General features: G+C 42.1%; 1 protein-coding gene across 3 annotated transcripts in view; it reads right to left on the bottom strand.

The window, feature by feature from the left end:
* SGMS2 (sphingomyelin synthase 2) overlaps positions 1-22,258 on the bottom strand; it is a 63,000-nt gene that overhangs the window by 30,525 nt on the left and 10,217 nt on the right. Inside the window, exon 2 of one of the 3 annotated variants that reach the window (XM_075929704.1) lies at positions 20,500-20,583. The exons of the other annotated variants lie outside the window; for them this stretch is intronic. The gene's annotated coding sequence lies outside the window, so the exon portion shown is untranslated. The remainder of the gene's footprint in view (positions 1-20,499; positions 20,584-22,258) is intronic. 3 annotated transcript variants of the gene reach the window in all.

Below are 22,258 nucleotides of genomic sequence, written 5' to 3'. Positions count from 1 at the left end.
TTTCAAGCATAAAACTGTTTCTGTAGGTCTTCTTGCAAGTACATACTGCTTTCTTTCCTCTTTTTCCAACCCAGAGAAAGGAGATGTGATAGCTCATATATACTTAGGGTTGCCAAATGGTTTAACAAAAAAATACCAACCCCCCCACCCCCCCAAACTGAACCGGACAGTCCGGTATTTTTGCCTCCTGTCCAGTAAAAAATTTCAGAAAATACCGACACCTAAAATGTCCAGTATTTTCTGATTTTTTCCCCAGCTAGGAGGTGAAAATCTTGGGTGCTTACCAGGTTTGCAGGGGAGCTGTCTGGCCCAGTGCAGGGAGGCAAGATGGCGGGCGGCCGCCAGCAGCCTGTTAGGGCCAAAAAAACCCCTCAAAAGCAAAGCATTTCTTAAAGGGGCCACACTATTTTTTTTCCTCAACAGCTTTGGTCTCCCCCCCCCCCCCAACAGAATTTTTTCCCTTTTTTGGGGGTGTGCGCGCACGCACGTTCAGTATTTCTTGTTAAACTATCTGGCAACCCTAGGCCTATCCCTTGCCCTAGAGGAAGCCAGGCCACCGCAAGACAGAGCTCCTGCATCCATGGTGATGCTTTACTTCTAAAGTAGAATAGGTAGGAAGCTTGGGTGCTGTGCTACATGTGTCTCAGTCAGCAATTCTGGTTGGTGAGGTAAACTCTGGCAGTTCCGGTTTCACCTCTAAAGATTTTTGCTAATGGGCTATATAGCACTAATTCATAGATGCCCAGGGAACATCCTCTTTGTAAACAGCCACCTCACACAGCTGTAAGAGATTCTGTGCCAGGTCAGAGGTAAATAAAGGAGCAAATGATTGATAACCAGCTTAATACCTACACTGAGGCTCTGTGGAACAGTTCATTTTCAGGACTGCAGTGGTATCAGAAATAAGAGCGGGCTTGCTTATGGGCTTTAAAAACAACAAAAACAAAGTCTTAGATGCCTTTTGAGTATGCTCAGATGTAGGGGTTTTTTTTAATTTAAAACTCATTTAAAGTTCCCCTTTTCCTACCAAAACTAAACTGACACCAAATGCACTTTGGTTGTTATTTAACCAAGTAGGCCCCTGGAGAGTTTCTGATTACCAGTTAGATTGGGACCCAACAGCTTCATTAGCCTATTAACTAGGAGAATAAAAAATAAAATAATAATAATAATAGCAATAATAATAAAAGGGCAACACATGAAGGAAATCAAGGGGAGACACACAGGAGAAAGAAAGGTTAGTAGGCCTGAAAAGTTTGTTATGAAGTGTTAATTAAATAAGTGACTGACCAGCATATATGAGAAGGCCCAGAAAGCAGTTTTTCCTTTCTTCCCCGACCTCCACATTGCTTTCTTTTGAAATATAATTGAATCATCACCATACAACGATGTGATGCTGTTGCTTTCAAAATAATGGACAGCTTATTCTGTAAACCTCATTCTATGAGGAACACCACCTATTCTGAAGTAGCTATTTTGAAATAAGGTGCATGTAGATGTTCCACTGCTGCTATTTTGAAAAAGCCCCTCACCAGGGCCATTCTAAGTTATTCCTCCCCAGTGCCTCCTGGGGCTCTAAATTAAGATAGGCTTCCCTAATGTAGATGTGCTGCCTTGGACTAATTTTGAGGCTTCCCTGCGGTGTAGATTTGCTATTTCAAAATAAACTCTTAGGCTACGTCTACTCTGGCATGATTTTCCGGAAATGCTTTTAACGGAAAAGTTTTCCGTTAAAAGCATTTCCGGAAAAGCACGTCTAGATTGGCAGGACACTTTTCCGGAAAAGCACTTTTTCCGGAAAAGCTTCCATGGCCAATCTAGATGCGGTTTTCCGCAAAAAAGCCCCGATCGTCATTTTTGCGATCGGGGCTTTTTTGCAGAAAACACTACTGTGTTGTCTACACTGGCCCTTTTCCGGAACAGTTTTCTGGAAAAAGACTTTTGCCCGAACAGGAGCAGCGTAGTTTTTCCGGAAAAGCACTGATGATTTTACATTAGCTTGTCAGCGCTTTTCCAGAAATTCAAGCAGCAAGTGTAGACAGCTGGCAAGTTTTTCCCGGAAAATCAGATGATTTTCCGGAATAACTTGCCAGTGTGGAGACAGCCTTTCAGAATAACTATTCCAGAATAGCTTATTTCAAAAATAAGCGTGCAGTGTAGTAGACGTACTCTTAATGACTTTCAAGCATAGTTTCCAGAACTGAGATTACTGTCAGAATAAAGGATAATCCTAACAAACTAATTTTTTGGCCATCAGGCACTTTCATTAATTGAGTACGTAAAACAAAATTAGTCATAAAGTTTATGGGGGAAGATTGTTTGACAATTTACTAAGGAAGGTTAAGTATATTGATCTACCACTTCTTATGTTTCACATACATCAAGACCATTTGAAGCAAAGCTCGGCAGGCTTCATGGTCAAAGTTTCATTTAAAGTAGGGCTACTCAACACGTGGCCCATTTGTTTGCAGCCTGCAGTGCAGTTTGGGTTTATGCAGAGCTCAACACGTGACCTGGATCCTTTGAATACAGCCTCCACTGGGAACACACTCCCCAACAGCTTGACAATATAATGGTCTAATGTTCATATGCGTTTTAGTAGTTAAATTCCTGACCTGTCATTGCTCATTAAAAGTGCTGTCATACTGGGTGAAAATCAGGTAAATATTGCATTTTATTAATATCAGACATACCCCCAAACCTTGCATTTATGCTGGTATGGCAATATAGCTTTTTAACAACTTCTCTCAGATGTGCAAGGTACAGGAAAAGAGATTATAAGGGTCATCTCTATTAATGCGACGCTGGGCTATTTCAGCTATATCACCACAAGATTTAGACAAAGTTTTTGCATTTTTTTTTTTTTAATAGAAGGACTATTAATAGGAACGAAAAGAAAAGTACTTTGCTCTCCATGATAGCCCAATGGTGAACAACTCAGTTAATGACAATGTCTACTTTAGATTTATATTGCAGGGATGCTGGCACCTTTTAAAAGTCAGGTGAACAGAACAGTGACACTTGGTATGCAGCTAATTAATTTTCAGCAGTACTAAATATACAGCAGACAATCTGTTTCAGAGTATAAGCTATTACCATGTTTTTTCAGAAATCTGCTGGGAGGGTAGCTTGCCCCTTAGAACAATACAAATACTTTATACCAATCTTTAACACTTTAGAAAATGTCTGTATTAAACTGATTTTTAATTGTTGATCACACCATTTTTAATGTGTTCTACACAGTAATTGCCCACAGGTCAAGGACAGACCAATGGCAGCTTATTGCAATGCCCCAACAGTGCTTTAAAGGGCTACACAAGAATAATTAAGTTTGATGGTCTTTCAATCCAAGGGATCTACCACCCCCAGAAAAATGATTTTGCTACAGAAATTTTGCCAGACCAAAGGAAACTGGTTTTCCCAGTATGAAGTTGGAGAAGGGAGGCGGGCACTTCCCAGTTAGCCACCAGTCTGTGCTTCTGAAGCTCATCAGTTGGTCACATGAGAAAGGCAACTGAAATCTTCTTTAAGAGCAGGATCTCATCATGAGTGCCTCTTTTGCTCTGTCAGGTTGACTATTCACTGATAACAGGAGGACTGAAGAAGGTGGTCTACTCACATTATCAGAGTGTGCATCTATAGTGTGGCGCTAGCTTGAAATAAGATACACCATTTGAGCTATGCAAATTGCGGAGCTTATTTCGAGAGTCTATTTAGTAGAATGAGGTTTACCAGGATGTCAGAATAGCATGCCCATTATTTCGATTGCATTTGAAACAACTGGCATTCTGTAAAGACAAAATATCCCAAAAATAGTGCTGCAGTCTAGACGTGCCCTAAGAGTCACAAGAAGGGGTCAGCAGAACCCTTCAGAAAGGCTACATAAATGTTCATTGTTTTTCCTCAGATATCTGTAACTTCCACATGCTTAAAAGGTAAACATTACTGTGGTTACACCCTGCATTCCTTCCCTTACCTGACACACCATTTCCAAGAGAGTCAAACTACAAACAAAAGGACTCCATGGGGAAGTGAAACTCTGGGCAAGTGTTTATAAATGACAGATTTGGGAGGTGTAGGTTTCAGGGGCTATGTCTACACTACACTGTCCTTCGGGAAAAAGCTACTCAATTTGCATAGCTTTTTCCTGCTTTTTTTTTTTGGAAGAGGCTTTTGACATTTGGCTCATCTACAGTGGCCAAAAGTGTTTTAGAAAAGCAGATGCGTTCCCTGGACACGGCAAAGTAAGAACTCTGCAGCATAGACAGCGCCAAAGTCTGAGCAACTGGAATGCAAAGTACACATCCTAACAGAGTGGCAGACAGGTCACTTGGGAGTATTCCCTAGAGGACCATAGCTAGAAACAGTATCTGGACTGCGCTCTGACCAGCTGGCTTGAAAGCACGTGGAACACAAATGTTCAGCCCAATTACAACAGACTGAGGACTGTCTACTAGAGGTATGCAGCCAGGTCACAACCAATCGTCTTTGTTAGTCAGCATTTGTATAAATCTAAATTACACTATTAGGATATGGTGACCTCCCACCTGCGGTGCAGTCCTGCTGCAACAGACAGCACGACTGGTTCACCTGCCTCCATTTCCCACCTCCTTCTGCCCAAGAAAGCAACATCACCTCTGAGCCTCTTACATGAAGCTCCCCTCTGGGCAGAATATATTCACATACACCAGTTCAGTACTTCCCCCAAACGGTGTAATAAAACCATCTTCCAATTTCCACAATTAACCATATTATAGGTTTTTCCCATTCCCTTCTCCAGGGACAATGTCAGCAAGTCACCCACCCAAATGTCAACAGCAGCACTTCGGTTTTAATTCCTTTAGCCTCCAAGCCAGGCATAGCTTTCTCCTCCAATCCTAGAGTGACGTATCTTCCCACCACACTTCACTGAGGTCTTCTTCCTATGGGCTGCAGCATTCTACTTCTCGCTGCTTTTGAGTTATACTACACAGAAGATCCATCCTTCTGCATCAGCCCTCATTTTTAGACTCAGTTTCCCATGACCAAGCTGGATTTTCTTCTTTTCCTAGGGGCCATTGTCCATGCCTTCTGCTTATCAGGGGACTCCAGCTTCAGTCAGCTCTGTCAATATTCTCTTCCAAACTCTTCACAGGGCGTATCTAGATTATGCGGAATGGTCGGAAGAGGAAAGGCATAAGAAGCGACTTTCAAAACTGAAAGTAATTAAGACGTGGCTTTTTCGGCAAACCTCCCCCCCTTTGTCGAAAAGCCATGTAAACCTCCTTTTATTGAGGAAGAGCAGCTTTTCGACGAAAGGGGCAGTTTGCCGAAAAAGCTGCGTCTTAATTACTTTCTCTTTCTTGAGAAATTTGCATATCCTCTTTCGACCGTTCCATATAGTCTAGAGATGCCCACAGATACTGCTTTTCTTCCAAACTCAGCTCTCCCCAAAGGAACTACTGTTTCAGCTGGCAGCTCTCATCTGCCTCTCTCAGGTAGCCTCATCTACCTTTTCCTGACCCTTCTCAGGCTCTGACTCACCAAAGCTTTTCCTCTCCAAGGCTCAGCCCACATGTGCACTGGTCCAACTGCTCCCTCTTAAAGGAACCAGTGACCTGTCACAACTACCTGCTAAAAAGTATTTATCTGGCCAAACTTTAAGTGTGTTTTTATTAATAGGCTGCATTGCAGGAAGACTAAAATGGAAAGGTTCCATTGCAGCTATAGCAACATTGGAAAAAGCCCAAGAAAAAGCACAACTGTTTATTTGCATCATTTTGGGGATCCATTCCTTCAAACTTCGGCTTCATAGCTATAAGAACGTAACATCACTGGGTTATGTAGCATTCTACAACAGGGCTGATAAGATTTTAGTTTCCCTAAATGAGCCAGTTAGGACTCAGCCACAGAGGCTGAAGCAAACAGAAAGGTATTCCTGTTAATAAAACAAAACATGCACCCTTTTCAAAAAGTGGAGTTGCTGTGTTAGTGATGTTATCATAGGAACAGGAATAAATATCAACATGTTTCAAAATCTACCAATCTGAAGAAAAAATGTGAGCAGAGTCTATAAAATAAAGAGGTAAATGCCTATAATAAAACTATAAGCAGTTTCTAAATGTGCAGTAGCAGAATGTTCTTACCATTCTTGGCAAGTAGTCCTCTCGACTGCTACAGGCAAGAAATCTTCTCTGGGCTGTATAACCAATCAATTATTTTATTTTCAGCCATGTTATTTTAAGAAAGCTTTGGTGCGAAGAGGTAAGCGCAAAAGAACATACACAATTTATTCAACTACTTTGTCAATCTCAGGATTTTCATGTAAGGCTCATTCTTTCTTTGTGCTAGTTATTTCCAAGATTTGAAACATTTACACTGATTTTTAAATATTTAATGTACATGCATTTCTTAAAATACACAAATCTTAGAATGTGTGCAAGTATCAATTTTTTTTCTACAGAATCATGGAGCAGCTGCACAGAATTTCTGAATTTACAAGTTTTGTTAATTGTACTGTTGTTACAACAACAAACATGTGCTCAAAGTATTTTAAACATATATTACCATTATGGGCATCTTGTTTCCATGTTCAATATGTGCTATTCTATCAATTTAGATTTTAAATGTAAGTTGGTTGCCCAATATTTTATTTTCAAAGCAAAATAGCTTTATTAGGGCATATGCACACTTACGAGAACAATTCTACATCATATTTGTGTGTTTTTTATATTTGGTGGTTGTGGTATGCTGAAAGCAATGTCAGAGAGATCAGTTTAAGTACTGTTTGGAGACAGTTAATAAACACTCAGATCAGGAAAAATTATATAAAAGATGGCTATTGGTGCTATATGTGATTTTAGATCATGCAAAGCATATTTCAATAAACTGTTTGCTAGTTACTCAAATATTTTAAAATGTTTCCTTAAACCACAAATTATAAATCATACTTTCCTGCAATGAATATGATCTAGGGTGCAGCTGGGATCAGAATGCAAGAGGTAATGCATGCATGCCACTGAAGACAATGGAAGTACATGGTGCTCAGGGCTCTTAAAAGCTTTCAGACTTGCACCACCACCACCACCACTTGTGTGTCTGGTCTTGAATTCACGGCTGAAAATAAAACTGCCAGACTTGACCTGAGCCAAGACCATAAAGTATGAATAAATGTTTGCAAGATTCTCAAATATTTTCACGTGTTTACTTATTACATACAATATTTTCCTACAGCAAATATGCTCATCAGTACTGCCTTTGAAGACTTTCAGAACTACAGTACTGATGCTTGCATCCACACCTGTATAAACGTATGACTACAAGAATAAACTGATGTCTGTTAACATAGAACAGTTTAGGAATTTGAGAGAAATTCCTTGATATCCTGCCTGCTTAGCTGTTGGCACCCAATCCAAACAAACTCAATAGGATTGTAATGGTACAATTGTTTTCCTCAGAATAGCAGCTTGTTTTTCAGCGCTCTTTTCCTTAATGAAGGCCCAGTCCAGCAGCTACTGAAGTCAATGGAAAAATTCCTATTGATTTCAGCAGGAGTGGGACTGGGCCCTTATAATGTTGGAACAGCATTATTCATAATGGATATGCAGTCTTTGAACTTGAGCCTGTACTTGCTATGCATTTCAGAAGAATAATGAGGACAATGGGATTTCTGTGATGCACAGAAATTCAGAAGCTGGTTATCATGGATACATTCTTAAACTTATTTTACTGTGAAATAGGACCTTTTTTTGGGGCAAGAGACAACTGGAATTCTACATTTGTCCCTCAGCCATTCCCAGAACAAATATTGATTTATAAAAGTTGGAAGATTTCTTCTCCCACTTTCCATCCAGCCTTATCTCCATCTGGGATTCAAGCTAGCTGGTTTCTTTCCTTCTTACATATCGTCACTAGAATAGCTCTGCAGCACAAAGAAGTGTCACACAACTAGGTGAGTTATCCTCTTATTTAGCAACCACATCTTGCTTGTCCATGTCTCAGCTGTGATCTTTCTTCCTTCTTATACTGGGTTGCAGGTAGATGCTGCAGATGCTTCAGGCAGCCAGGAAGTCTCTCTGTGCTTTGCCATTGTGGAGCCCGCAGAGAGAAAGGGAGCAACAGGGGACAGGAAACTCCCTTCCCCTACAAATATCAAGAGAGACAGTTCTTGGAAGTTGACAGTGGGGTTTGCACTTCTGTAGACCCCACGAGGGAAGACACAATCTGGCTGAGACTAATGATCACTTGCAGTCTTACACACACTGATAGTTTCAGAGGGAATAGCTCTTTGGTCTATGCCTAGTTTCCCGGTTTATAAAACGGAGACAGATCGCTACCTCCCAGCTAATGTTTCCACAACCCTATTAAAATGATTAGCAATATAAATGGTGTTACCTCACCTCACCCTTTCAGACAATTTAAAAAAAAAAAAAAAAAAAAAAAGGTTAGCTTCAGCCTTCTCTGGACAAAAACATAGGTTTATTTAGTGTCTTTTAGCATACTGAACACTGTCTAAGAGCTCCCCAGATAAATTTATACTAAGAACTTTAAAAGATAACATGTCCTCAAAACTGCTATTAATCCTTTTGCTATCTAGCTACAAGTTCTCTGGGTCATATAAGAGCTACTAAAAGCTTTTAATCCCACATACTAAAGAATCTATTCTTTACTGGCCTCAAAGGAATTTCAGTATGGGTATATTTAATAACTGAAAACATTCAATAAATTAAACTTAAATTATAGAGGCAAAATTGTGGCTCAAACACTCAACCTTTTAATTCAGAAAACTTACAACCAAAGCAAAAATAAATAAGGATTCTACTACTACGTATTCAGTAACACTACAGAGAAATATTAGTTTCATTGTTAGCTTGAGATTCAATCAGGAGTACATCTTAGTCACAGCTAATATTCCACAAGCCTGACAAACTTATGATGTTGTGGTAGTTTTACTCTGCCTGAAAAGATTTTGAAAAAAGTCAAACTTAAAAACGAAAATCACAAGAAAGTATAATATTGTTTGGGATTGGCTTTCATTCTGAGATACTGCAGAAAGTTTGTACATAAAATATGTATTTAAACTTCTTCCATGGATGGTACTGAAAATGGCTTTAAAGGGTTGGGTGTTTTTTTTTGGGGGGGGGGGGGGGGGGAAGGGCTCTAAAAAAAAACTGGCAGCTGAAGTTTGCACATGAGCAACATTTAGCTCTAGGGGAATCCAGCTATTTAGCTGGCAGCCTGTCTGGCATGAACTTGTTGAAGGACTATCTAGCATAATAAGAACACGGAGAAAAAAAAAAAAAAAAAAAACCACCACCCCAAACTAATATTTAAAAAAAAAAATCTCTACATGACCATTCGTATAGCCCATGGGTCCCACTGTTTATGGGATCTGCTGTTTCATCAATATAGCCATGTTCTGACTTAGATTTTCTACTGCTGCTGCTGCTGCTACACTGGCTAGTGTCACTGCAGTATAACAAAAGATTATCCTATGAAAAACAGGACAGTAATCAAGATTGCTGGCCGCCCAAATACCCACTCTCTCACTCCCCAAACAAAACCTGAGGGGGAAAAAAAACCAGTGATCAATGAAACAAATTCCATGTAAAAGAGTTGAACTTTCTACCTTAAAACTATCACATACAATACTGGCTCTCTTTCTTCCAATACAAAATCTTCCTTCTGGTTGCAGAGGGATAAAGGCTGAAACAGAGAGCCTTAGAACATAAAAAGAGAGTAAGAGTTGAGTCATTATGTATACAGGGTGCAAATGGCAATGAGTACTCTATGATTCAAAGTCTCTCTGTTACAAGGCGTGTGTCGATAGGCAGTTAAAAAAAAGGAAGTCACATGGTTTCTGATAAGAGTTCACGCTCCCATATGAGACATCCTGAAAATATGCAGTGTAGTTGTAGCTGCTTTGGTCCCAGGATATTAGAGGGACACTAGGGAGTGAGGTAACACCCTGCATTTAGCGGTGACACTCAAGAGTACCTTTCCCAGACTTCAGAAGAGCTCTATGTGGCTCAAAACTTGTCTCCAACAGAAATTCATCCAATAAAGGATATTACCTTTCCCACTCTCTCACATCCTGAAAATATTTCACGATAACCACTAGTGCTATGGGACACAATGGCAATGAAGTTAGCCGTCTGACACGCTGTTCCTGAAAAGAATGCAGTGCTAGCTGCAAGTGAGCTGTTCCTATTTGTAGAATTAGTAGTAATATTTATAAAACATTCACCCAGGTGCTAAGATTATTGTACAGTAGTATAAACTCCCTCCACCTACCTAAGACTTCAGACGTGATGGACAAAGAATATAAGAATTGCCCTACTGGGTAGGACCAAAGCTCCATTTAGTCCGGTATCTTGTAATCAACAGTGGCCAGTTTCAGGTGCCCCGCAAGAAATGAACAGAATGGGTAATCATCAAGCGATCCATTCCCTGTCCTCCATTCCCAGCTTCTGGAAAACAGAGGTTAAGGACACAATCCCAGCCCATCCTGGCTAATAGCCATTCATGTACAATTCCTAGAGGATAGGATCTAGGTTTTTGGGTTTTTTTTAAAATCCGGTTATAAAAGCCAAGACTGTACTATTTTCTGGCAAACACTTCCACAGGTTGACTGCACGTTGTGTGAAGAACTACTTATTTGTTGTAAACCTGCTGCCTATTGGATTTCATTTGGTGACTCCTCATTCTTATAAGAATAAACTAGCGATGTTAAATATCAGTTAATTTAATAGTCCATTAACCTCATGAATTCTTATCTGTTTCTCAACCATTCTATAGCGCTCTGGCTCCACTCACAAGGAGCCCCCTGACACTCTGTGCTACTGCCTCTCTATCAGAGGCAGCAGGGTAGGGTGCCAGGCAGGAGCTGATCCAAAAGGGGGGGCAGTTTAAAAGCCAGCTCCCCTCAGACTGGCTACCTGTTGCCCCCGATACAGAGGCAGCAGTGCAGGGTGACATCAGCCCCTGTCCGAGGGGGGGGGGGGCAGGGAGGAGAGAATGAGCTCCCAGACCTGGCACAAGCTGCAACTGAGAGTTGGGCTTCCTGCCTGCCTGGCTCCTAATACACTTTAAATGCAGAGCTGCGGAGGGGGTAGGTCCCAGACCTGGCAGAAGCCAGGATTGAGCAACAGTCTCCTTTGGTCAGGAGAAAGTAATAATTCACACTGGAATTTGATCAGAACATCAGGAACAAACTATAGCCCTGGGGAGGGGGGGAGGGGAGGAGAGGGGAGAAGAGGAGAGGGAAAAGAGAGAAAAGAGTCTTGAGTAGTCAAAGCCACAAATAACTAGGAACTCCATTTTATGTTTTACCTGCAAGACAGAAACTGAATTCACTGGATAAAACTAAACCAGACTGAGGTCATTTTGCTTCTGAACAGGAGTATCCACACAGATGTTTAAATGTGCTTTAAACAACACACTTTAAATTTACACCTGTAGTTGACTTGGCACATTTTTCCTAGGCATTATCTGTATAGACCAGCCCAAAGGGATTCCTATTCATTATCTACTTGAAAGAGTTCCACATTCCAAGCACTGACACAGCTTTGTCACCATGGCATAACTGGTGAAAGAGCCCTGTGCTGAATGGAGAACTCTCATTAGTATAATTACACCCCCTTGTCAAGAAACGTAAGCTATGTCAGCAAGAGAGTGTCTCCTGCCAACCTAGTGCCCGTGTGAGCAGCATTAAATTTGCATTGCTTGGGCTGGGGGCTTTAAATTATAATTTGCTTGGGCTGGGGGCTTTAAATTATAATTTGCTTATGTTGAAAAATACCTCTGTGACTTCCACTGTTTAGTTTTGGTAAAATTGCAGGTTCAAATCTGAATAAAGTTTGTAGACACCATAAATAACTTTCTTCAGCTTGTCCTGGAACCCACAAGAGGAGAGAATTCTTAGAGGTCTTTCATCCAAGTACTCAGCCTCCCTTCCCTACCATGACTGACCTGCTACCAATGCATGTTCCTCACTCCACATCTATTTGAAAGTAATGCAGGAGTTTTATGAAGCAATGTTCCGAAGTGACAGACTTAGAAGCAATTTTAACTAGCATCTAATTCATATTTTTTCTATATACACATGCCTGATTGGCAAGCGAAAACTTACAAACTAAGGATTGAACTCAAAGGCAATATTAAGGATTCCAGTAACATTCTGGTAACCATGATAGCAAAGATGGAGGGTTTTGTGACATCACCAGAATTTGCCCATTGGGTCTCATCCTGAAATATTTTCAGGATGATCAGTAGTGGTATAAAACCCCAGATGTTTCTAGACCACAGAGTCTGGGAACAGGGAGGTGTGGTGGTGGGGCAGGAGTGAGGCAAGGGGGGTGGAGGGTGGCATGCTGTGGAGTTCTGGACCTGGCTAGAGGCAGCAGAGCTCTGGGCCTGGACAGCAGCAACGGGACTGGCAGCAGCTAGAGAGCTCTGGCCTGGGAATCACTGGCTGGGCACGTGGCAACGGGGCTGGGGCTGGGGCTGGAGCCCTAGCCCGGGGCAGCACAGGCCATGAGGGGAGGGACCTGTCCTGGTCCAGCAAATCCCCTTGTTCAGGACCAGACCAGGGAGGTTCAACCTATAGTTACATCCAGATGAATTTGTAACCTCTACAAGCATGAGTTAGGGGCTGGCTGCTGTAGCAGCCAAATTTTGAAGTTCTGATACTGCTAGCAGCACATTTGATCTACATATACTTTTCCAAGCTTTGCCACATCTGTAATTTTCACACTTTAATACAATTCTTTTAACCCCTTTAGAGTTCTAATGTTCTATTATCTTGAACTTTTGATATAAAATATGAGTCTTCTCAAAGTGAAGGTAACACAAAACAACATTGAAAATTCCCCACTTTCCTTTGACCATGAGAACCAGATTCTCAAGGGTAATTAGACACCAAACTCCCACTGAAGTCAGTGGGATTTGGGGCCAAATGCTCAAAAGGGAATTGTGTTTAAGAGTTCTTGTATCCACTATGGATCACAAAGCTCAGATACTGTACTTACTGTATAAGTATGGTATCTATGAAGAAACAGACCATTGTGTTACTTCAGTGTTAGAGTTAGTACACAGTATTTTGACTCCACTTAGTATCATCACCAACTACCACAATACAGTTTAAATGTACAACTTGTGTAACTGTGTATATTTTAATGGCTGTAACAGAGTCCACTAGAGTACGAATATTGGTATACAAAGTGCTTTTAAAATCCTATTCTCTATCAAAATGGACAGTTTGCACATAAAATCCTTTATTTTGAAGATGTTTTTAAAATTCAACACTTCATTTGTACGTTGCAGAAAATTTAACAGAAACATCACTTATAGCAGAAGTACTGAGCTGATCCCCTGGTAATTCAACAGCAAGATACAGTTGTGTGTTTTACAAAACACAACTTTTTCCAAAGAAAACCACAATTAAAAAGCAGAACATGTGGAAATTTTTTTTTTTTGAGTGGTGGGGAGGAGGGCATTAGACTTCATTGTGAACATGAGAAACAGTGGGAGCGTTTCCCTGTTCCCTTATATTGCTAAGTTGCAACAAAATAAGTTTAAACCCTACAGTTACAGACATGGAAAAGAGAAAGGCAATACTTCTTTCTGAAGTAATATGCTGATGTTTGGTAGAAGATTATTCCCTGACACACCTGGAAAAAGAAAATGATTTCAGTGATACTCTTGAATCCTCTACAGTTTTGCTAACAAGTCAACAAAACAGAAAAAGAGTCACACCAATATAGGACAGCATATTAATTAAGTCATTTGTCTACGCTTTGGAGTTGTTCTTTTAAATGAAAATTCCCCAATAAAAAAGTCAATTGATAACATGTTCCTGAAGTTTTAAGTCAATGGGAAATTATACAGGAGGCTATCTTCAAAGGAATTTCACCAGCCAACTAAAGAGAGTGTATGGAATTGGTATTCATCTACAAATTTGACAGTTTCCCTGGGCTTTAACAAAGACATTAATGGATGTTGCATTATACAACCAGTCTCCCCTGCCTTACTGCATTTTTACATTAAAAGCTAAGAATACGATACAAGCGGCCCCCGACATGCGATGCAATTGGTTCCTGGGAAAGTGTTGCAAGTCAGGGACATTGTAACTCAAACTCTCATTTATGATAGGCATCATGCGCCATCATAAATGTGGGACGAGGACATAAATTGGGGGCTTTCGGACCCTTCCGCACTTACAAGAAGAGGGTCGCAACTCGGGTAGTCACATTTTGGGGGTCTCCTGTACTTCCAGCTCACTTAGTGTCATTAGCACTGATCCTACAATTGACTGGAACTTCCCCCCGTTATAAATATCTTGTTTTCTGTTATTTCCACTCCAGCTCATCTGATTAAGTGGATTTTACCCACGAAAGCTCACGATACCATATATTTGTTAGTTTGAGGTGCCACAGGACTATTCATTGTTTTTAAAATTGCAGACTGACATGGCTACACTACAAAAAGCTCACACCATGAAATTTAGAGACATTAGACAGCAGATTTAAAATAATTATTTCTTCACAGTCAACCTGTGGAACGGTTTTCCAGGGGATGGTGAAAAGGCCCAAACTGTAACAGGATTATAACAGGGTGTGACGGGGACCGGGCCCAGCCTGGGCACCGCTGAGGGCATCAGCTCAGGGCAAATTTGTCAAAACCAGGGCTACCTAAAGCCTTCGACTGGAGACCTTTCCCCAATAAGCCACAAACCAGTCACATAGAGCACTTCAGTTGCCAACCTGGCCATCAGGAAGCCTCACAAGCAAAACCCCTCAGGAACCCCAGCTTTCCCTGTGCCACAATCAGCCGCCGGACAATATACATGGGTGAGAGGTTATAAAACCCGATCTCACCAAATCCAAACAGATCCTCCTGGTCCCAAAGAACCACCACGGTCCCAAGTCAATTTACACTTTAGATCATACCCACAAAAGCACAGAGCCAATCCTTTATGATCTAAAATCTAAAAGGTTTAATAAAAGAAAGAAAAGGTTCAGAGTAAGATTGATGTATGTAATATATTCTCCTTAACAATCACCAAGTTCTTGATGCAGGCTCTTAGCAGAAATGTTACAAACTGCTAGCTTAGAAGTCTCTTGGTGTACATCCTGTACTAGGATGGGTCAGCAATCCTTCCTGGCTCTGTCCCTAGCAAGGATGCACCTGGAATCAGGAGCAAGATTGAAGACAAGATGGAGATGCCCTCATGAGATTTTTATATTCCTGGTATCTCCCAAATTGGAGCTGGTCACATGATCAAGTGACCTATGTGTGTTTCACATGCAAGCACCCATGAGGCCCTGGCTAGTCTGCAGGCTTCCAGACGCATTCCTCAGGTGCGTATTGGCCACTCAGAGCCACTGTCCATGAAGCCGTGCTAGTTAGCACAGCCATTGACTGAACTACCATTCCTCACAATAGGCAGTCCAGGCCTATTGCTCCCTCCCAGACAGAACATTTATAATACAAGAACAGAGCCCATATTCATATCTCCACATACAAGTACAGGAGTAGCATGTTCTACTGATTCTATGTATAAGCTTTCATTTGACACCTCACATAGCCCCCTTTGTACAGAATTTGGGGTCAACACCACCCGTCTGCTCACTTTAAAATCCAATAACGCGACACAGGATGCAGACACCTCCCACCACCACTGGCCTCCAGCTTTGCTAATCTTCTGGGCTGCCTCATCAGGGTGCAAGGAGGGGGCAAAGGCAAAGCAAGGTCAGGGAAGGAATAAACAAGGGTAAAGATAGGTGGGGTTTGGGATGAAGGGACGCTGTTCCGGCCCTTCCCCTTGGCTGGGGAGGCATATAGTTGGTGCCTCCCCGCCTCCCGAGAAGCCCCTTCACCATTTGCATCTTTACTGTGGTCCATTTCTCAGACAATATTATAAATCCATTGGTTTCCTAAATGACAAGAAGTAGCAACAGTTTATAAATATGCATCTAGTGCCTTCACAACAGCAGAACCAATAGTTGTAAATTTAGTATATACCAGCTCTTTCACCATCAAAGAAAAACTGTGCTAATACTGTACATGAGAAACAGTATAATATTTAGTGTCCGGGGTTAGCAGCCATGAGTTATTCATCCATTCCCAGCTCACGTTGATAAAAATCTTTATACCATACACCTCCCACTCCACCCACACATCCACATGGAATCCTTGCTGTGGTCTTAAGAACAAATTTGTAAACAGTGTCTTAAAATATTTTTACTTGTGTTGCCCATTGGAACAAACAGCTTCAGTCCACTCTTTTCCATTTGTGGAAAAGCTGACTCTGCAGATTGCTGCAACTAAGCAGGGGAACTTGTTTTCAGAGACAACTCTGGGAATTAAATATTTTGAAAACGTTGCTCCCTTCCTCTTTTAAGCTGAGCACACCTACAGAAACAACAACAAGTGACAGAGGATGTCTGACAGAAGAGTAAGTCTGAAGCCTTGGTGGGAAGCAGAAAGCGTTATATATTGGATTGGCATCTTGCACAAGCCGCAGCAGACAAGCTTTGGTCAGTTTTGCTGGATCTCACCCTCAGGCATCAAATGGGAATCTTGCATCCATGACAGAGCAATATTTGACTTTCCTTGGGAAAAAACAACAAAACGATTTCAGTTAGGGCCAGTCTGAGGGGGTGCAGGGCTGGTGGCACCTCCCCTCCTGCCCCAAGCACTGCCCTGCCTTTTCCTATCCCCACTCCGGTCTGCCCCTACTCTATCCCAATGCCCAAGTTCAGCCCCTGCTCCACCTCCTATCGCTCCCTTCTCCAAGCTATGCGACGCAGGGGATTATTGGGGGGACCTGGTACAGCCAGCAGCAGGAGGTCCCCCATGCTCATCGCAGGGGCAGAAGCTGCAGGAAGCAGTACTGTTCATTCAAGAATGGACTCATTACAAGACTGAATCTGCATTTGCCCTGAAGGCTCTACCCTGGAATATCATCAGAAAAGCACTAGGAGACTTGATATAGAAGTGGTAAGGCCTGAAAACCCTTTAATACGCTTAACCAGCAGTGTTCATGCTGCATTCTGTACCCTTCAACTGTGCCCTGAAGCGAAGGGTCTCAGATCTGTAATCAAATACATGTCTGGTGCTGTGGATTCTGTCAAGTATGGGTTCTCTTGGCCAGGCCTTGCGGGCATAGCCAAGATCTACCTCAGCAACCTCACCACGTCACATGGATAGCAACAAGGCTTATCTACCAATAAAATGGAGCTTGTCAAGAGTCCAGCACACCACACCCATTGTTTGTACTCTGGTAATAGGCAACAACATAAAAACCCCTTAGCCCTAAGCTCGGGGAGGACTCCCAAATATTGGAAGACAGAATCTGAGTCTGGCTTAGGACTGATCACCCAAAGGCCACCTCCCACCCACCGAATCTAAAAAGGGGTGTACAAATCTCAAGCATGCTCCGATTCCTTGTATGTCTTTGTGCTATTGTTGTTGCTGAGTTCGTAAGTATTTAATTTACCCTCTTTGTTGTTAAGTGGTTTAAAAGAGACAGGTTAGAAAATATAATGCTCAGTGGTAACTTTTACCTTTGCTATTGTCAGTGTTAAAGAAACAGTTTTTGAAATGTGTATATATTTGACTTAGCTGTAACTTAGGTAGAGTTTTAAAAATTGCTGTGGTTCCATTGTTCTGTGGCAAATATTGGGTAATTTGCTCATTTTAAGTTGTTCAGTTTAATAAATCATTCCTTCTTTGATAAAACTTGTTGTCTTGCCATCATTCGGTATTTTCACTGGGTATTTGGCCATAAGCCTCTGGGACTCCTGCCATTTTACCGAACCGAGAACCAACATGGAGTCACGAACAGGATATGGCCAGTGTCCCTGGGCAAGCAGGCCCCCCAAGTGAAAAATCCAGAAAATGTGTTTTGCCATTTAACGTATCACAAATTGGAAAGTAATGAAAACAACCCCTCGATGATCTTTAATAGAAAAGTAAGAACTGGGCAAGCCTCTAAAACATGGGCAGCCCCCCTAACAATGCCATCTTAAGGTTGTTTGCTACGGACACACCATTCTATCACGTTCTATCCGGAGGATGAAACTAAAAGCCCCACCTGTGTAACAACAGAATCAAAAGGAAACGAAACAGACCTGGCGAAGCTTTTGACTGCCGTGGAAAAAAAAAATCTTAAAGAAATCCGGTGGCCACGTGTCAGCCACCCTCCCAACTACCCCCGTTACCCCTGGTAGTCCAGGACACACCCTCTTAACAGAATTAGTCCAAAAATTGGAAGAAACTCGAGAACAAAGGAAACTAAAGCCTGATAAATTTAAACCCGAAAAAGTAGCAGAAGTTTTGTGGGTCATGTTTAAAAAGACCCTCCAGAAATTAGATTCAAGCCACGCAGCACTAAGTTTTGCCATGTGTGGCGCTCTGCAGAGGGCCAAGGTTAACAGTCCCGGCCAAGATGTAGATGTGACCCCAGAAAAAGAAGCTGAGCCTCCCCTCTTACCCATGGGAAGCTCTCGAAAAATTAAAAGCACCAACCGCCCCACCCTCAGTGAAAGAGCCTGAGGTGGAGGCATTCCCGGTAGCCGTCACAAAAATGACTTATGACACAGCAACTGGACTTACTAACCAGGTCACGGTCCTACGCACCCGGTCTAAGACCAAATTAAAAGCCCTTTTAGAGGACACGCAACGTAATGCAGGAGAGCCTTTGGTGGTGTGGTTGGGACGTGTAACTTTAAATAATGGGTCAGAGTTAGTAGACAAAGAAGAAGCAGAACACCTAGTGAGAGCCCCGACTTGCAGTAAAGGAGCAGGCAAAAACTCACTAGTAGCAGGCAATGCGGTGTACCCATTGACGGTCCCCGGATTAGTGAGTTTGGTGTTAGGCAGGTCACTTCAGTCCAAAGCTGCCCCGCAAGGGACCATTATTACCAGGGAAGATTTAATGTATGCCTGTGCCGGTTTTAGTATTAAGATTTGGGATGCTCGAGTCATCCCGTTAGGACTCACACCTGCACAACAAGCGCTACCAAATCCCTTCCGGTTTATCACAGACCCTAGCCAAATCCCCTTATCAGGATGGGCCATCCAGGCAGCAGTGGACAGGATGATTAAAAGGGACTCTGGAATTTTGATGTGGCTTCACACAGTAGAAGGTTATAACCTCCCTCACATATATCAAGTGGCAAGCCAAATAGAAATACCCAGACCCCAACAAAGGGAAGCATTTCCAGCTGACACAAAACCAAAGTCAGCCACCCATGTGATCCAAATATGGAAGATCACTGTTTGGCTTTCTATTAGGCCAAGGCTCACAAAAGAAAAGGTTAGAACCATGTCTAAAGAAGAAGAACAAGAAAACATAGCAGTAACATTGGGTTGGAAAACCTGGGCCCCCAGTGATCACCTTCCAAAAAATGAGTAGAGGCTGAATGTCATCCGGCCGACCAACAAGAAACCTTAGAGGACAGGCGCCCATATGTATGTTTAAATATAGTAGGATCACCCCAACCAAAAAGATTTTTAATAGACACAGGCGCTCAGATCACCATTATTCACCCCTCACTTCCCCATGAGAAAAACGAGTAAAAAAACTTTGGGTTCAGGGCCTACATCATGCCCAACAATCAGAAGGGGTCATTGTGAAAGTATGCAGGGCTGGCAAGGAACATAAGAACAAGGCATTTTTGGGAAACAAACTTATAGGGCATTGACGAAATTAGAAAGCTGCGGCTAAAACAGCAGCTAGTAGAAAGTCTCCCAGTAACCGTTATGGTTCCCGTACACGAACCAAAATTAAAAGCCTGTACTAATTGGCCGTTTAAACCTATTCACACCTCAGAAGAGGGAACGAAATATATAACCAAACTTATAGCCCAACTGTTAGACGAAAGGAAAATAGTATGTGCTGGCCCTGGACCATTTTTATCTCCTGGATGGGGAAGAAAGAAACCCAAATCCTCCCGTTAAACCAGAATATCACTTCATTATAGACTATAGGTAAGCCAATGAATGTGTAGAAAAAAATCCCTTTTACCGCCCCACTTAGCCTACCTGAGATTGAAGCATCTTTGATGGGGCTCAACTTTAGACTTAAAGGATACATTCTATCAGGTGCCAATGCGAGGTACTGAAGGCATCCTCAATTTCTCATTTAATGGCCAAATATATCCATGGTGTGCGTGCGTCCACAAGGCTATTGTAACTCGCCAAGTGTTAGCACTGCCACCTTAACTACCCTGAGCCAAGTTATAGTTCCAACCACTTGTAGACTTCTGTCTTACATAGATAATATTTGTGTAATAGGAAGTAACCGAGAAGATGCAGCTCAAGTTACACAGCAAGTGGTGAAGGCTTTAGGGGATGATCAGTGGGATGGATCAGTGGAAAATTAATGAAAAAAAAAAGCCAACTGGTCCCGAGTCCCACCTTTTCCTTTCTGGGCCTAAAAATAACCCCCAACCAAGCCATCATTGAAAGCCCAGAGACTTCAGAGCTTGAGAAATGGGTCACAAAAGCACCCACCTTAAAACAAGGAAGTCCAAAGCATTCTAGGGGTTTTAAATGATCAGCGACACTTGTTTCCTCCAGGGGCTGCACATGCTTTAGCTGTAATTCAAAAAACCATAAGAGGGAAACGAACAACAGTAAGCTGGGGGAACCTGCAGCATACTGCGTTAAAATGGTTAATAAGTTACATTACCTTCCCCCCTCCCCCAGCCACTGTCCCATTTTAATCCAACTTTCGATATCAAGGTAAAACTTAATTGGTCCCCCACACACCTCATAATGGAAGTCCCTCAGGACGACCAATTAGTACACCAAGCCTTAAAAATCACTTCAGGGACCTGAAAAGAATTATGGACTGTATGGTACCCTATTATTAGCACTACAGTTTGGTGCAATGTGGGGAAAAAAAGTCATTGTGGAATTCTAGAAGCCCCACTAGTGGACAGCCTTAAGTGGCTTAAAACACAGAGGGGGTATTGTGGTAATGGAACGCAGCCCATGTGGGAAAAACTCCTCAACAGCCATCATTGTATGGCTCCAGTGGGATAAAAAACACATTACCAGCACCTGAACACACTTATCAAAAGAAGCATACATTTCTATACATTTATAGAATCAAAACTAGAACCTTGGATTTTTACAGATGGCAGTACCAAATTAGGCCACAAGGCAGGCTACTATTGTACAAAATGTGAGCAGTTAATAATAAACCTACCCCAATACTGGAGCCCAAAAAGCCAATGCCATCGCAGCTAGTGTAGTCACCAGTCATCCTAAAGGCGTAACACCCATTTTGGGAACTGACTCCACGTATAATGTTAAAATCTTAATAGAGACCGGATCACCTTCAAAAGCACCCCGAAATTTGGGAACCCACTGTAGCTAAAGCAGCCGCACATATGAAAACATGGTTCGTTACCCATTGTCCATCTCACAAACCCGATACTCATTGGGCACACACGTGCCCAGATCAATGCCTCCAAAGTGAAAATCCCAAAACATGGGAGGCACCCACACCAACAGAATCAGCACAAGTAGATGAGAATATAATGCAGTTAGCGTCTAGCCCAGCAAATACATCAGCTTTAGCTCAATGGCTACATGCTGAATGGGGACATTGGGGTCCACAAACCAATTATAATGCATGTAAGCGTTACGCCTTAAGTTAAAAGCCCGAGATTTCTCAAAAAACATGGCAACAAGTCAGTCACAACTGTTTACATTGTCATCAATATAAAGCCATGAACTGAGCTACATATAATGCAGAGACCTTTCAGGCAAAATATTTTAAACCAGGTCTGACATGGCAGGTTGATCTCCTTGGTCCCCTCCCGGGGGCAAAACAATACCCAAAAGCACTTGTAGTGGTCGATCTTGGCACACGACAGTTGTAGTGCCTACCTATGAGGTGAACTGATGCCTCTGCAGTTGGGTTAGCAATTATTAAATGTATAAGTCACTGGGGAAATTCCATATGAAATCCAAACCAATGGAGGCCCGCCACTTAATGCAAAGCAGCTAGAATATCTATTTGCAAAATTCAACGTCTGTCACCATATTCACTTAAAATGCCATACTGAAAGTAATGAAGTTGTAGAAAGAAAAATTGGTACTCTAAAGCACGGACTCCGATTAGCCAATACAAATCCAGACTTTAAAGGATGGCATCTAGTCCTAGATGAGGTTGTGTTGTGTATTAACTGATCCTTTTCCAGACCGCCCGATATCCAGATGGCCACACCGCCTCAGTGGACTCCAAAATGCCACCAGAGTG

Source organism: Pelodiscus sinensis, chromosome 5 (genome assembly GCF_049634645.1).
Source record: "Pelodiscus sinensis isolate JC-2024 chromosome 5, ASM4963464v1, whole genome shotgun sequence".
Taxonomy (NCBI): domain Eukaryota; kingdom Metazoa; phylum Chordata; order Testudines; family Trionychidae; genus Pelodiscus; species Pelodiscus sinensis.
This window is presented reverse-complemented; position numbering and strand designations above follow the sequence as displayed.